The sequence below is a fragment of the Triticum dicoccoides genome, chromosome 2A (assembly GCF_002162155.2).
Source record: "Triticum dicoccoides isolate Atlit2015 ecotype Zavitan chromosome 2A, WEW_v2.0, whole genome shotgun sequence".
Lineage (NCBI taxonomy): Eukaryota > Viridiplantae > Streptophyta > Magnoliopsida > Poales > Poaceae > Triticum > Triticum dicoccoides.
Window position 1 is genome coordinate 342,455,054 of NC_041382.1, and position 6,606 is coordinate 342,461,659.

At 42.0% G+C, this 6,606-nt stretch overlaps 1 long non-coding RNA gene across 1 annotated transcript; it reads left to right on the plus strand.

Annotated features, from left to right (window-relative positions):
• The first annotated feature begins 459 nt into the window (after positions 1–459).
• LOC119354549 lies at positions 460–4,872 on the plus strand. The gene is made up of 4 exons (XR_005171033.1): positions 460–1,044; positions 2,053–2,207; positions 2,542–2,600; positions 4,560–4,872. It is a non-coding gene; the product is annotated as an uncharacterized LOC119354549 (long non-coding RNA).
• Positions 4,873–6,606: the final 1,734 nt, after the last annotated feature.

Consider the following 6,606-nt stretch of genomic DNA (forward strand, 5'->3'; position numbering starts at 1 on the left):
GCAATTTACAATTGATCGTTTGAAAGAGCTCGAAGAAATGGCATACTCGGACTAGGATGGATGATGTAGACTACCTTGTGGAAGACAACGCAATGGATGACTTTTGCTTATCACCAGAAATGTATGGGACCCATGGTAAGTCCACTTTTGAAGATGATCCACTACACCACAACACTTGATTGGCGGCAGTTAACTGCTGGGAGAAATACCCAACCAAGGGCAAATAAACTGCCAGGACATTAATTTCTGCCGGTACAAGCATCTTAGGGCAAGCAAACTGCCGGGAGAACTCGAGCAACGAGGGCACATGAACTGCCGGTACAATCTAGGGCCCATCATCTGCCGGAAAAACTAGAAAACGACCCATATTCTGCCGGGACCGCCTTTGGCGCGACAATGAAAAGTTTGGGCCCTAAGCGCTCGCTAGGGTGACAAAGAATTTGGCCCAAAAGAAACTTAGACGCGCCGGTCCTCCGCACCATACCACACACATCGCTGGCCCCCAAATCCCAACCCACCCGTGCCCTACACCAGAGCGCCGCCGCCCCCAACCATCCGACCTTCCGCCGCCGGCCGTCCTCTAGCCATCGCCATCCCGAAATCACCAGATCGCCGATGCCCCCGACCATCTGATCCCTCCGCTGTCACCCCCAACACCGCAGCCCCTCCCTCCGCCCCAACCGGATCCACCACCGCCGTCGCCCCCCACCACCGCAGCCCGTCCACCGCCCCAACCAATGCACCGCTGCGGCCTCCACCCAGACCACTGACGCCGTCGCCCCCCACCATCCTAGCTCCTCTGCCGCCACAAGCACCCACTGTTGCTTCCTCCACCCAGACCACTGCCGCCGTCGCCCCCAACCACAACAGAGCGGCACTGCCGAGCACCAATTGACACGGAGCATCACATCGCCGAGCCACTCCACCGGTGACCATCCTCCTTCGCTGTACGCCGTCGTTTATCAGCTACCACCCTCCTCGCGAGCTTCCTCCCCCAAGCTGGCCCTCCGCACAAGCTCACCCGAGCACCAAGGAGCTCCTCCGGTAAGCTGCACCTTCTCCACAGTTCATGCCTTCACTAGATTATGATTTCTTGAAGCAAAAACAGGAACTTTCTGTTGCTAATTTTTGCTTGTATTGATCTGTTGGGAGCCTTTATGCACTTTATACAGATGCAGTTTATGTTGCTACAATTTTTGCTTGTATTGATCTGTTGGGAGTCTTTATGTACTTTATAATGATTCACATGTAATAATTGCAGTATTAGTCAATGTTCAAGAAATCGTTAACTGGTAGCTGCTCGGTCAGTTTAGGAGTAGCGATTAATCGGTGAATCAGCCTATTAACTGGATTAATCGGTCGACCATTAATCGGTAGATTGAATAGAAACTTGCCAACATATATCTAGATTTTTTAATGTATTATACCATACTCTCATGCTCCCAGCTATGTAGTATACCAAAATATGCTGCCATACACATATGAAAAGCATAGACAGGAGGTAAAATTATTAATCCTATCTATTAAGGAGCGGCATGGGGCCGGAAGGGGTTATGTGCCAAAATTTTGGGCTTTGTTTGCCCACCCATTAATGAGTCACCACGGATTAATCGACATGACAACTGATTAATCGGTCTAACTGGCCAATTAATTGGCCTGACAAGTTAACACGACGAATAGGTGTTATTCGATTCGTCCATGCTATGAGTAGTGATTAACTGGCCCGTTAACTGATTAATCGGGTGAATTCTTGAATAGTGGTATTAGTGAAGGAACAACACCAGGAGACAACCCACTGGCCAAGGAGCGCTCTTATATCATCAGTATCTACTGAAACATTAGTGACCACAGTAGTAAATTATATACGGTCGTGTCAACTGCAGTCTAGTCGTAGATTTGAAGTTTGGTCATCGTTCATATTGATGTGAGTACACCATGACCACCCCCTGGAGTGCACCAAAATGACGAGTCATAACTGCTTCTTGTGCGAGCTTACTTTGTTCATTTCAATATAATATATGGTAGATTGCTCTTCTTACATGGTATTTTTAGTTTGATGTTAGATTAGACTATGTGACAACATTAGCATGTTACCTCCTTGCCCCAACCAGCGTTGCCTTGCCTCTACTTCCTTGCCTGAGTAGTGCCGTGTACGTCCTCTACATCATCGCCAGAGCACCACCACATCCTCTGCTTCTTAATCATCGGTGATATTTCTTTGCTATTCCCATGATATATATAATGATATTCTTACTACTATTTTAGTGTTTGCATTTCCTGAAATGACATGTTTCAATTCACTCTTTCTTCTGTGCTAGATTGTATTCATGGTCTGTATTGTATTTCTCCTTGCCTGTACTAGTTAATAATGGTATGCATTTTGTTATTAGATTTTTCCCTATTAATAGAAGTACACTTTCTTTCGTATGTTATACGATGTATTGCATGGCCTTACAATCATGTAAGCTTAGGTCCTATGATTAAATATACAATGACTATCATGGTTGATTGCTTAAAACTCTTTTGCTTCTATGTATGCAGTTGGAAGTCAGTTAATGGCAAATGCAGCAATGGGTTGCGACCACAAGCAAGCTGAGGAGGTAACATACATGTTTTCTTGGCTGAATATTTACATTAGTGTGTACTATCAAGGACAGATAGTAATGCTTTGCTCATTTGGTTGCTACATGGTTAACTTGTGTCCAGGAAACTTGAGCTCCTGATTCCAGTATATATTATTAATTAGTAATTCAAACAGATCATTATAGTTCTTTAGAAGTGTGCTTTTGTGTCCATCAGCCATGAATTTGTAGAGAGGTCAGTTGAATAAATATGGTTACAAATATAAACTTCAATTGGTTCATCTTTCTTTCATGTACACGATAGACTCTACCATGTAGAAAAATGATTTTCATTGGATTCCACGCTCACAACTTTCATTTGATTCATTTCTCATAACTGGATCCTCTTTGTTTCATGTACATGAAGTATTTCAGCTTGTTTGTTTGTTTGTTTGTCAAAAGCCTTGGTCTATTTTTCTAGGCTAATTCAAGTTGTTGTGCGAGATGTAGGAAAGTGAACCAATAAAAAATATTTATTAAACCAAATGTTCCTAGTGTTTCACTGGATTTGTAAATCCATGGTCTTGTCCACTATTCAGATACTCCCTTCGTCCCAAAACATGTCTCATAACTTTAGTACAACTTTATACTAAAGTTAGTACAAAGTTGATACACTTATTTTGGGATGGAGGTCGTACCATTTTAGGGGACCTTCGTTTGTAACTTGTACAACAAAAGCATGGAACCAGGAAACTAAACAACTCCCCATTAAAAGATCCTGAAATATATGCTCCAGCTAGTTCCCCTCTTATTTTGTGTAGCCAGCGAATCATTTATGTAACTCAACTTTAATAGCTCCTGCAAAGAGGGAGCAGAAATTAAAAGGCTTGTTTGTGCAATGCTTCATTGAAAATCACGATACTCCCAATACACCCCTTCATCAGATTCTTCAATAGGAGAAATGTAGTTCAGCTTCATGTTCTGGATGCAGGAAGTCTGTAAGCATAGTTGTCGTCATTGCTCTAAGGAACACGGTACCACGCAAAACCACAAAATGATATCGTCATTTATAGATGTCCAGATTCATTATCCTATTATGTTGTGCCAACTTCATATAGGAACTCAAAATAAATCAACTTATATCCAAGGTCAGTCTCAATATCAGGGCCAACTAGAGACTGCACTAGCACACTGAATCTGTAGGTTCCAATACTAATGTTTAATTGTATTACTTTGAAGAAGCCAAGGTATACGACATACGGAATTTTAAGAAGCACAACTAAACACTTGATCCGTTCTGGTAGAGAAATAGTACCAAGTGAAAATAAGATGCTATAATTTTGCATATGTGCTTGTTCAGCACAGTAGCTTCAAAATTTGCTTGTTTAATGTTCAGTGTGTGATCGTGACCTTGTGCTTGTGCTTCAAAATGTATAAAACAATCAAAATGGTCATCAATTCTGTTTGCTTTACTTTGGTACAGGGATAGCCTCACTTTTATTGTACAAGATAGGCACACCTACTTGCTGTTAATATTTGTACAGACTTTGCACACTATATCTGGATGAGAAGTAAGATAAGCTTGCTACTGTCAAGATGATAAAAAATGGACATGTTGATGTCCAGGATATGTTCTCTACTAAAGTAGAGATTACTCTAGAGATGTTACTAGTTGCTCTATGTTTCAGAACATATGTGGTTGTTGTATGTCGGCATGCGGACATTGTATGTGATTGTTGTAACATCTTCCCGTTAATATTTGTACAAACTTTGCACACTACATTTTGATGAGAAGATAAGCTTGCTACTATTAAGATGATAAAAAATGGACATGTTGATGTCCAGGACATGTTCTCTACTATAGAAGAGATTACTCAAGAGATGTTACTGGTTGCTCTATATTTTAGAACATAAGCGGCTGTTATATGCGATTGTTGTAACATCTTCGTTGAGTTTTGACTGCAACTGTTATATGTAACATCTTCTGATCTATTGCAGGTTTCCCAAAGCTGCACAAGTTCACTAAGGTTTGGAAGATCTTTAAGCTGCTGAAGATTTGGAAGACCTAAAATTAAGTTGGTGGAGTGATAATGACCTGTGTTTTGTTTGTTGAACTTGAGACTTTCTCTGCTCATTTTGGTGGTTGTTAATTAGCTCATTTAGGTTGTGTGGCACACATCTAGAAACATATGTACATCTCTAGTGGCACTACTTTATTTTTGTTGTGTGGCAAACATATATATGTACTTCTTTTGTGGCACAACCTCTTTATATATGGTCGTTATGATTATCGAATGAAGTTTAAGGTTTTCGATGAGGCCTATATGTTACTTTGAAGTGCATGTATAAATTTTGTGCTATGTCCTGATTGCGTAGATATATATATATATAGAATGGATGGATATTACATAATAGGGATGCCTAGAACATTTCGCTAGTGAAGTCAACAAGCTGGCATAATATCTGCCGGGTGAACATGCTTGTACAGGCGGTTTAACTGCCGGTAATTGCAGTTGCACGTGCTCCGAACAATCTGCCGGGAGAAAACGAACTGCCGGCAAATACATGTGTCAAGGCAGAAAAACTGCCGGGAGAAGTTTATCTGCCAGGAGGAGTAATCCCCGGCAGCCGTTCTCGTGGCGGTTCTATCTGCCGGGAGAACCACAGTCCCGGCAGTTTGTCTGCCCTTTAAAGAGGCTTCTCCCGGTAGTTTTTCTGTCCTTACATTAGTGTTGTGGTGTAGTGATCCTTGAAAACAACTGCTGAGAAGGACAAACCATGGGAAATTGGCACAATGGGGTGCAAGCTGGGAACAAAATGCAAATGTTGGGAATGTTCCAATCATCATATCTGCCTAAGATTCAGATCTGGTTGGAAACAGGATATTTCAGACAGCCTGTCTGGAAAGGAAGTTTGCAACACAAACCGACGAGACGGAGTTGCGAGATTCTCGGGGAATGAACCACGATAGCAAGCTCCAAAACATGAGCTGGTTCTGCTACATACATGTGAACACATTGTCCCAGACAAGCATGATCATGTAGTAGTCTTATACTAAAACACTACCGAGTTTAGGTGGGGCACCATCAACGAGGATATCGAAGTCTTGTGCATAAACTAGTATTCGTGCAGCAACTCCTTTTCCTTGAGCAAATCAATCAGTGGCTTGTGGTGCTAGGGAATACATATGGGCTGAAGGTTGCAAGTCTTCAAACCATAGAATACTTCGCACATATGCAGGACTGACTTGGGATGGTTCCGAAGGAAGCAAAAACAAGCTTTCTCGAATTCACGGCGACAACTTACATCAAATGCACGTGAATTAGAGGAGGTCACTCCTTTCATCCAAACGTATACCTCATGAACGGAATATGAAGGCAATGCTTACAAAGTTTCCAATACTAGTGTAATGTTCAACATGAATCATGGGGGAGACAAAATGATGCTGATGGGCTCAACAACAACTCATCGGAGCTTCCATATCACTGGACTTCCACCATCATGTAAACACGGTGATAGCATTGGTCAGACCAAAGATGTAATGGTGTATGCTCGAGGGATCAACTACGAGTAAGACAACATTACGAACATTGTTGGTTCTGATTTGAGTTGACAATAGCCCATACTCAAGTCAAAGTTTTGACAAGGCAATAGATCCAACAACTGATCACGAGGACCAATCGATGGAGATATCATCTTTCTTCAACACACACACACACACACACACACACACACACACAAAGATATCCCTTAACATGAACTAAGTCAGACAAGCTTTATCTTCCAACTCTCCAAGTTGTTGTTTGGCTTAACCAACTAGCTCAGGGTATCCAACACAGATTCTTGGAGAATGGGTGGTTTGGAGGAAAAACAAACATGATCACGAACTCAATATAGCGGTCAGGTGACAACCTGGTAATACTTTCGATAAGATATTCAGAAAATCATGAACCACCGATATGTTACTAAACTCGAGAACATTCTTGCTTTTCAGGGCAAGACGATGGGACCAAGAGAGTGATGGATTGCCACAATCCTATCTCAT